The sequence below is a fragment of the Mandrillus leucophaeus genome, unplaced genomic scaffold, assembly GCF_000951045.1.
Source record: "Mandrillus leucophaeus isolate KB7577 unplaced genomic scaffold, Mleu.le_1.0 Scaffold140, whole genome shotgun sequence".
NCBI lineage: Eukaryota > Metazoa > Chordata > Mammalia > Primates > Cercopithecidae > Mandrillus > Mandrillus leucophaeus.
In genome coordinates this window covers 3,005,154-3,015,845 of record NW_012101366.1, presented here as the reverse complement: position 1 = coordinate 3,015,845, position 10,692 = coordinate 3,005,154, and positions in this window count along the sequence as shown.

The following is a 10,692-nucleotide window of genomic DNA, read 5'->3' as shown; positions in this document are numbered from 1 at the left end:
GAAAGCAGGTCCAACTCAGTGGTATTTTCACCTTTCTCAGCCATCTGACTTTTCACTGGAGATCTTTATCTCTTCTTTTGACTGAGTAATAACCCCAAAATGTTGCCCAAGGGGAAAGTAGAACAGCAACAGCAATCAAAGTGAATTGCGTGATTCCAAGACATCATCAAAAAATAGGACAAAATGTAAAGGACAACAACCAACGTTGCTGGTGGTATGTTTGTTATTTTTTAAAATACCTAACAGCTTCATTAAGATAATCAACATGTCACAGAATTCACCCTTTCTTTTTATTTTTAAGAGCCCATAAATCATTTTTTTCCTTAATATATAGTTCCTGTTTAATGTTTATTCAAGTATATTCATAATTTGCTGTATATAGAGGAATGCTCTTTGGGATGAAATCGGATATTGTTAGGTTTTTCAAGGTTGAATGGAATGGTGTAGGTTGAGGTGAAATAAGAGATTAGTGATCGAGGTTATTTATAAGAGGAAGATACACTTGATATTACATTCCTAAAGCTGTTTTCAAGAGATTTCACTGATAGTTTGGAAGAAAAAGGAAAATCGAATATCCTTTCACACTGTTAGAAAAGGTCTATATTTATTTCTATTTGATTGCTTAGAAGTTCCTGTATGCTTAGGGAGTCCAGGTGCCAGTGAGACAGGTGCAAACCCACTGCACATAATTAATCCACCCACTCTGGGTTCCTGTCTCGGGCAAAGTTTTAAATCCATCTTTAATGAGAGCTCTGTTTTGACCACTTAGTATATTCTGTGTTTATCTAGTAAAAAACTGCATTACTGTCGTCCCCCATTATCTGTAGTTTCACTTTCCATGGGTTCAGTTACCTGTGGCCATCCTTGTTTTGAAAATATGACATCAATACTCTTGTACATTGGGGCCATTATTAAGTAAAAAAAAGATTCCTTGAATACAAGCACAAGGACACCGTGACACTCAATCTGATAACCAAGATGAGTACTAAGTGATGACCGAAAAGGATAGAGTGAGATTTCATCACACTACTCAGGATGCCATGCAATTTAAAATTTATGAATTGTTTATTTCTGGAAATTTCCATTCACATCACAATGCCTACCTCATCCACCTCACTTCATCTCATCAGGTACGCATTGTATCGTTTCACATTATCACAAGAAGGGTGAGTACAATGCAATAAGATATTTTGAGAGAAAGATCATGTTCACATAACTTTTTTTTTTACAGTATATTGTTGTATTTGTTTGATTTTATTATTAGTTATTGTTAATTTCTTACTGAGCCTAATTTATAAATTAAGCTTTATCATAGGAATATATGTGTAGGAAAAATTTACACAGGGTTTGGCACTGTCAGTGGTTTCAGGCATCAACCTCGGGTCTTGGAATGTGTCCCCTGCAGATAGGGGGGATTCTGAGTGGCTTAGAAAACAGAAATGTATTTTCTTACAATGCTGGAGGCTAGAAATAAAATCAAGGTTTTGGCAGGGTTGCATTCTTCTGAGGGCCGTGGGGAAGAATATATTTCTGGCTTCTCTCTTTAGTTTAAAGATGGCCATCTTCTCCCTATATCTTTACATGCTCTTCCTTTTATGAGTGTGTCAATGTGTCATGTCCTTATCTCTTTAGGACACCAGTCATACTGGATTAGGGCCCACCCACTGACCTCATTTAAGTTCCCTCCTGAAAGACCCTACCTCTAAATATGGTTACATTCTTAGGTACCAGGAATTAGCACTTCAACATGAATTTGAGAGAGGGTACAATTCAGCCCATAACAAAAATTATTTGGTCAGGATTTTTTGTTGTTGTTACTAAAATCAACTAACTTGTTCAAATGCATTTGAAACAACCCTGCAATGAGCCTTTTAACATTTCTGCCCCCTTATTTCTCTATCACCAGAAAATTCTCAATGCCTGAGAAATGAGGGGCATTCCAAGCCACAGATTGATCTGAAATACAGAAAGATGATAGACCTACACAGCTGGAACTGCCATTGTTCTTTTAACTCAGGCATGATAAAGAGTCAAACTCTGCTTATGGGAATTAATGGTAAACGATATTGATGTAGTTAATACAAGTTCCAGTCCAGCCTGGGCAACATAGCAAGACTTCATCTCTAGAAACAATAATAAACAAAACAAATAAATAAAAAATAAACTTATTTAATACTCCTAACCTACAGAACATCATAGCTTAGCCTAGCCTACCTTAAAAGTGCTCAAAACACTTATAGTAGCCTGCAGTTGAGCAAAATCATCTAACACAAAGCCTATTTTATAATAAAGTGTTGAATAGCTCAGATGGTTTATTGAATACTATACTGAAAGTGAAAAACAGAATGGTTGTATGGGTACTCACTCAAAGTTTGGTTTCTAATGAATGAGTATTGCTTTCACACCACTGTAAAGTCGAAAAAATTGTAAGTCGAACTCACAAATAAATTGGGGACTGTCTGTTCATACTTGTAGATAATTTCCCTTGGGTTTTCATTGTTGCCACTATAGGATTTAAGTGCTGCAGAAAAAGAATACTCTTTTTCCTGGTGGGGAACTGTGAAGGCAGTCTAAGAACAGATTGTCACTCCTTTGCTTTTTTTTTGTTGTTGTTCTTGTTGTTGTTCTTGTTGATGAACACTGGGATGGCTGGGAAGCAAATGTCTCTTACAGAACAAACAAAAACAAGGGGAGGCTTGGATCACCCAGAGAGCACACTCAGCCAAGCATCTGGGAAATTTTTCTTGAAGGGTGTGGTGGTTAAGAAAAAAGACAGGATGTGCTGAACTCCTGAGGAGACCTGGTAGATTATCCTAAGCAGGGATTTGAGAGAACAGGCTAAGAAAATCTCCAACTGAGAACTGCAATTTGAGATAGAAGGCTAAAAAGTTTTTCTCAATTGCCATTTTTCACAGAATTCTTTCAGTGCACTTATGGTGAACAGCCTTTCCTAGTTTGTCCAAGACTGAGGGCTTTCCTGAGACGTGGAATTTTCAGTGCTAAAACCAGGGAAGTTTCAGGCAAACCAAGACCATTGGCCACCATAAGTACAAAACACTGAAGTCTCTGTTAAAAGTAAAAGTGGCAGCTGGGAAAGATAACACCATGTCATTATCAGGCTCTTTGTGCTGTAGCTTAAATAATCACCGTGTTAAACCTATGGTAAGCAAAGGACATGAGATATTTTTATAGATGAAGGGAATCATGGAAAGTACCCAGAATGGGCAAGACTTAGAGAAAGTACCAGATGCAAAAATTGACAGGGAGAGATACTGAGGACAAACAGGCTGAGGACCAGACCTGATGCAGCTTACGCCACTCTGATGTGGATAATTCTTGCAAGGGTATCTGGAAGTTCCTTCCTCAATTACCAGTTTCTCTTGACTACAAAACAATGCACTTCATTCCATCAAAAAATAAATACAGCAGTGGAAACAATTTGTAACTTTATATAAATCTAACAGCTAGTTTATCGGAAGGACAAAGTGTTCCTTTTAATTTATGGAAACTAGTATTAGGCTTGTTTATCTGCACAATAAATTTAAAACATAGAGATAGCTTTAACTTGCAAGAGGGAGAGGAAGAGAGAAAGCTAATTGTTTAACTTTTCCATCTTTGCAAAGGGTCTTTGGAAATCCTCCAGATTCCCCAGAGCATGACAGTGACTTAACATGGATACAGATTTTGCAGTTATCAACCAACCCATCAGTTAGCATTTATGGAACACTAATTGGTGTCAGTACGGGTACTGTAAGTGTGAGCAATGATCCAAATCAATTTAAATGAGAATTGATTGTTTTAATTACGGCAATCCAGTCAATGTCAGGCTCTTCTTTCTCTGCTTTTATTTTCCTTCTCTTCCTCTTTTCCCTTACTTTTCTCTTTCTCATTCTCTTTTTACTCTTTCTCTTCTTTTTTCTCATTGGAATAAAAAAATCAGAGAGCTAGACCTATTATTCTTAGAACAATAGATGAAGTTACTACTTCTGAGAAAACAATGTTAATTGTATATCTATTCTTAGCAAAGCACTATGCTCAACATAAGACATGACTACAGAAAATCTTTCAATTTTTAGGCCATTTTTAATCACATGGAGGACATAGATGAATATTTATACACATGGCATAAAATACAATTGGTCATCAGTTATTGAATTTACATACAGAGAGGCCTTGAATTAACGCTCTCTGTGTTAAAGGATTTCCAAAACATGTTAAACATGATATGTAATGAGATTTGTTGTCATCGTTACAATTCAGTCCTGTTGCTTCCTTTGTAGTTTTGTGCCACAATAACAGACATGCTTGTGTTAACTGCAAATTGCTTTTTTAAAAAATATATCTACCTTAGCTAGATTAAAACGTGATTTGACAGTTAATCTCAACTATTGCATATAGTAAAAACAGCAGACTTGAAGATTTATTCTTTCTGGACTACCTGCTTCTTAAGTTCCATTTTCCTGTGTACTGGGATTGCAGAGTAAGCACAATCAACAAGCTTTCCTGCCTCCTCAGCCTTATTTGTATATTGATAGCTTCTATACCATTTAGTAGCAAAAACACCTTCAAATGGAAAGTTTCTAAACTCCTAAGCAAGGTTTCTTATTAAATATTACAGTGACAAGTACATTAATGCACTCCTTGATTCCTTGAGGGCAAAGAGCACTTGGAACGCAGCCTTTAAAGCTCTGGGTAAATTCAGGAATCTATCAGCAAGCCCTGACTTAACAGAATTAGCTCAAGTTTATGGGCATGGCTCTTACATTAATAAAGGAGATTGTATTTCCAAAACATTCCGGTGTTTAAAAAAATCTTAGAAAAACTACAACCCTGACTAAACAGTACTCAAGTAGAAATAATTAGATCACTGAGTACTTCACACAAGAAAGGACCTTGAGAGACATCCAATTTATAATTAACTATGAAGATTTGACTTAGACAGAGTTGCTCTTATTATCAGAAAAACCGAAATAAACATTTTGTTGATTGGGAATATAAAAAACGAATATTTTCTTTCTGGATATCAGATAAAGTAATTGGCATGAATTCTTGGGGCGTGGAGGGTCAATATAGCTCCCTAAAACATCCTAACCAATAAAACTATAGACTATCAAAACATATCTGTGAAAGGATTATCTAAAATCATATATTGTATAGTATTATTTAAAATGGCCCTATCAGTCTGCATATTGCAGCAATTTTTCAATAGAAATCTGTAAAAGGATAGCTTTTTGTTGTTTGTATTTGTCTATTTTCATGAACAATTGTATTTTCCACATAAAACATACTTTTCTTTCTTTTTTTTTTTTTTTTTTGAGATGGAGTCTCGCTGTGTGGCTCAGGGGGGAGTGCAGTGTCAATATAGCTCCCTAAAACATCCTAACCAATAAAACTATAGACTATCAAAACATATCTGTGAAAGGATTATCTAAAATCATGTATTGTATAGTGTTTTTTGTATTTTTAGTAGAGATGGGGTTTCACCATGTTAGCCAGGATGGTCTCGATCTCCTGACCTCGTGATCCACCCGCCTCGGCCTCCCAAAGTGCTGGGATTACAGGCTTGAGCCACCGCGCCCGGCCTAAAACATACTTTTCATTGTTTGAAGTGCTTTATTGAAAGAGTTTAATAGAATACCTACTTTGAAATCTTGTTATCGTTCCTATGTTTTTCTTTTGGCAGTAATGATGGATTGAATTTATCTATTTATGTATCTTTTCTGGAGGCCTCTGGATTAATACTATGATTTTCTACATGACTGGATAATCTCACTGGTGAAGCAATTTGTGTGATTATCAATCACATTCATACTTGGGTATAACTTTCAGAACCAATTGGCCCAGAAAATATTTAGTAACTCATTGGAAGTCCCAGGCATAAATCAGGAAATGTTAGAATTAAACCCAACTGATGGTTATCCACATTTTATTTTAATGGCCTACATTTTGTAAAACTTGCCACCCTGGAAGGGCATTCCATTTTTGAACAATTCTTTTATGAAGATCTGCCTGTAGTTGAGCCCAAATCTGACTTTGTACCTTATTCATTCGTTTATTCATCATTTAATAAATGCTGACTGAGTGCCTAATCTGTACCACAAATGCTGAAGATAAAATGATATGACTCATTCCCTGTTCTCGTGAATTTTGCTTTCAGTGGAAGGAAACTATTTCACTAATGCCCTTCTGCACGTACTTCCTTCAGACATTTGGAGACAACAATCATTCCCTCAAAGTTTTAAAACATTCCTTCACTAGGCTGCACACCCTAAGTCCCCTCGTTCCAAATAAAGGATTTTCAGATTCTTCCCTGCATGTTGCTTTCATAGTGGGTTGCCTATCTTCCTCTTCAAATAGTTGCCCCAACTAGTGCTAAACCAAGTGTCTTGGTGAGGTCTGTCCAGAGCACATTTACCCATTCAGTCATTTATCTGGAAAACTTATTTGGCATCTGTTACAGGTCAGGCAAATGTGAATATGCCCATAATTTCCGAAGTTTATGTTCTAAACTTCATTCAGAAGTTTATGTTCTAAAGGAAGTCCCAAATGATTGAACAAGACAATTGCTTCTCTAATTGTGGGCAACATAGTCCCGTTAATTCAGCCTGTGCTTTGCAAATAAGGAAATGGGTCTTGATGGGCTTGTGACTCAACTTTTTCTTTTGTGTTAGTTTAAGGAGTTGTGGCCCCAGGCATAGGCCCAAATACAACAAAATTCACTGAAATAAGCAAATAATCTGCAACTTAAAAGAAATAATACAAGTTGCAAAATAATAAGTTTTTAGTAGGTAGAGTGGAATGATTGCAATATAATCCTCTTCAGGGTTGAGGTAAGCTAAATTGATAGAGTTATAATCAGTATTAGTTTGAAAATAGCAGAGTCTATACAAATATTTATGGTAGAACCAACTAGACTTACATGTTGCCATCATTGTTAATAACATTTTGTTTTGTTTCTTCCTTCTGCTCTCAAGTAATGACAGCTTCTGAATCTGTAACACAGTCCTCTCATTGATATCTCAGAACTAAATGTCCCTTCTCTGCCCTCTTGGTCTCTTTAAAACTGGTAGAAGTTTCCTCCCTACCTTGTCTTCTGTGTTAATACTCTCTATTTTGAGAATAATCCATACTTATTCTACAAGAGAGAATTAGTAATCATCGTAATTTTAGTCATTTGTTCACTTATGCATCTACTCATATTATTTTATTTATTCATTAAATTTAAAAAAATGAATTTAGTGCTTGGTCCATGTTTGGAATTCAGTTAATTTTTGTGACATGAGTGAATAAATGGATGAGGACCTAATCAAGCTCATGTATTTGTAGATTATAATATTCATTGCTTAGTAGATAAGAGCAAGACCAGGGTTTCTCGCAGCTGGAGGGAGCTGTATAGAGAGGTGATGCTGGCAGTGTCAGGAACATCACAGAGGGTACAGGCCAATGAGTGGCAGGCTAGTTGTATCTCTGATGTAATTCTGGCCTCTCCAGTGGCTAATAAGTACCATGATGATATACCTGTAACAAAGCCAGGGACTCACAGTAAGTTATTTGGTAAATTTTAATATTTCTTTAAATCTATCTCATGATTAATTTGAAAATGCTTCATATTGCCTCATAACATGTGTCAGTATTGATTGGTTTTTGTGCTTGTACCTTACTAGTTATTAAATATTTTAGATACCACCCCTGCCATCATGAGATCTGCTTTTAGCTCAGGCACCATTTGGGAATGGCCCTTCCCACAAGAGATCCATGCTCCTCCAACTTCCCAGCTGGTTGGAGAAAAGGGCACAAGTGCTCAGGTTGGTGAGCAGCATTTCCAACTTGATAGAACAGGCAGATGTCATTTTTGTGATAAATTTGTAGGCAGCCAAGTTTTTGCAAGACGAAAAGAGCTTATAGACATTTATTGCTAAATGTTATTGCATACATTTTGGAGAAGTGTATAAGCAGAGATTAAGAAGTAAGGATCCAGGCACAGAGAAATTTTCATTCCTCAAAGGGAAAAGAACAACATGGGAAAACAGAAATCAGATGAGAAGGAATTTAGGTGGGTCTAAGCAGAGGCTTACCTTCATCACTGGTTATCACTAGCACCTTAGTAAGAAGAAACCAGAAACTGTAGAGTAATTTCATAAATCTGGTAGAAGCAGTTATAAGGATATAATTTTATGCCACATTTGCCTCTATAGTACTGTGAGTATGGTAGGATGAGTTTCCTAACCCTCCTCACAACCAGTTCACGAAATTTAACCTCCTCTTGGAGTATGTTGCATATCAAAGTTCAAATACTAAGAAGGGGTTGTTTTATCATGGCAAATCACATTGAAGAACTGATAAAACATATTCTGTACAACAATACATACAAGATCTGATGGCAAGAGGGTGGCTACATTTCATGGAAAGTGTTTGATTACCCTTTAGACAGTGTGCCTGGAGACCAGCCCATATAGAACTTGTTTCTTTCCAATGCTCAGAATCTAAAGCTACTGGGCCCCTATCATCACCAAAATCCATGGTACAGAGGATGACTGACAAGCCATGAGGCAAAACCAAACAAAATGAGAAGGAAGGCGTTGGTGGAGAGTGACTGGGCACCAAGGTTGAGGGTTTTTGGATGAGGAAGGTGAAAGTGCAGGACCCTTGTGATATCTTATCTTGATTACAAAGTTGGCCATTTGGTGCACTTGAAATATCCAGGACTAATGTTCTTTGCTGTTGGAATAGTTTGCTAGGGTTGCCATAACAAAGTACTACAGACTAGTTGGCTTAATCAACAAAGTTTATTTTCTCACATTTCTGAAAAAGCGAGTCCAAAATGAAGGCGCTGACAGGTTGGTTTCTCGTAAGGTTTCTCTCTCTGACTTGCAGATGGCTGCCCTCTTGACACCTCTTCACATTGTTGACTCTTTGTGCACTCAAACCCCTAGAATTTCTTCTTCTTCTCTGAAGGATGCTAGTCAGATTGGATTAGGACCTCATTTTAACTTAATTATCTCTTTATAAACCTTATCTCCAAAATGCAGTTATATTCTGAAATAATGAGGGCTCGGACATCAACTTATGAATTTGGGGAGGGGGGGAAACAATTCAGCATACAAAATTGCCATGTATGGCGTTCAAGAGACAAGTTGAATACTACAGAGAAGATACACCCAGATTCCAGAAAACTCTCCAGGCATGGAGTTACATGTGGCTGGGGTTACAGGAGCACACACAGAGTTGCCAGTCCTAAGTGTAGACTATAGCAAGTTCACCAATCTTTTGTTGTCTTCATGCAATTCTGAATTATACACCTTTCCAGATGTTGTTACAGATATTTAGGTTGGTTGACTCTAATTTCAATGTTTCATCAAAATGTCCACAGCCAAGAGGAGGTATTGCATGATGAGTAAGCCCCTGTAGTGAAGACTGTCTTCATAAGGTTTGTTTCTCTGAGTGAGCTATGCATTCATCTTCTTAATTTGGCATTGCGAAAGGCAAGACTCTCTCTGGCTTTTGGTTGCAGAACTCTGTAAGGATGTATTTGAAAATAGAAGCAAATTAAAAAGCTAATAGTCTGCATGTCACTCATTTTTAAACCTCTTACTGTTGTGAAAATCACATGAAGTAATGTAAGCAAACGTGATTTACAAAACTTAAGTGACATACACATGTGTATTATCACTTTGTAGTTATTTTGGCTCCAGTCATGGGGCTCCTGGAGTTCCTCTAGTATTAGAATGAGTTATAAACCAGTACTCTTATTGTCATCTTTAACTTCAGACTTACAAGTCTTAATAGGAATAATAAGATATTAATCTTTCCACTTGAAAAATCCATACTATACGTTTTAGATGGGATGACAATAGAGTTCTGGAGAAACATCACTCCAGAAGCCACCGAGTTATTACTTATGATTGCTTATGTTTTAGTCACACAAAATAGGCATGGAAAATGAAAAATTTGTGTCAAAAGGAATAACATGCCTTGGGGAGTTATTTTATGAGGCTAAAAGCATGAATAATGCAACAAGTCAGATAGGCAAAATAATTTGTAGTTAACAGGAGGATGTTTGCGAAAGAACTCCAGTGACGGGGGACTTAGTAGGAGGCTTTGTTGGGTGACAGAATTTCAAGAGAAAGGAAGAGGATGTTCCACTGACATTTTCTCAGGCCAAAACTCAGAGCTGGGCTGAGAGAAGATAAAGAGGGCTTGTAAGCACAGGAAAGTAAGATAGGCGGGGACAGGAGTATTGGAAAGGCCAGAGCAGCGGATGGGCAATAGCCCTAGTGGCTCAGCAGGACTAGAATCCAAGAGCATTTGGAATTCTTTACCCTTCTCTGGTGGACCTCCCTTGTCCTAGATTTTCATGATGTTTTAGCAGTTGGTTCTCTGTGTGTGAATACTTGGTTTTGTTTATATCTCCACTCTGCTTTTATCATGTCAATTTTTCATTTCTATTTAAGAAGTATCCTATCTGCATTAAAGATGATAAAATACATAATAAGATACACAATAGTCTTTGCCTTACAGGAATCTGTTATTTAAATATGTGGTTGTCCTTCACAGTCATATCTTATACTCACATTTGTCATATGCCCTAACATCTAGGGATATCATTTATATACCTAAAGATAGCACTCTCTTACTGAAAACTAGAACAAAACATGATGTCAGGGAAGAAAGTAAAGTAATATGGATTTGAAT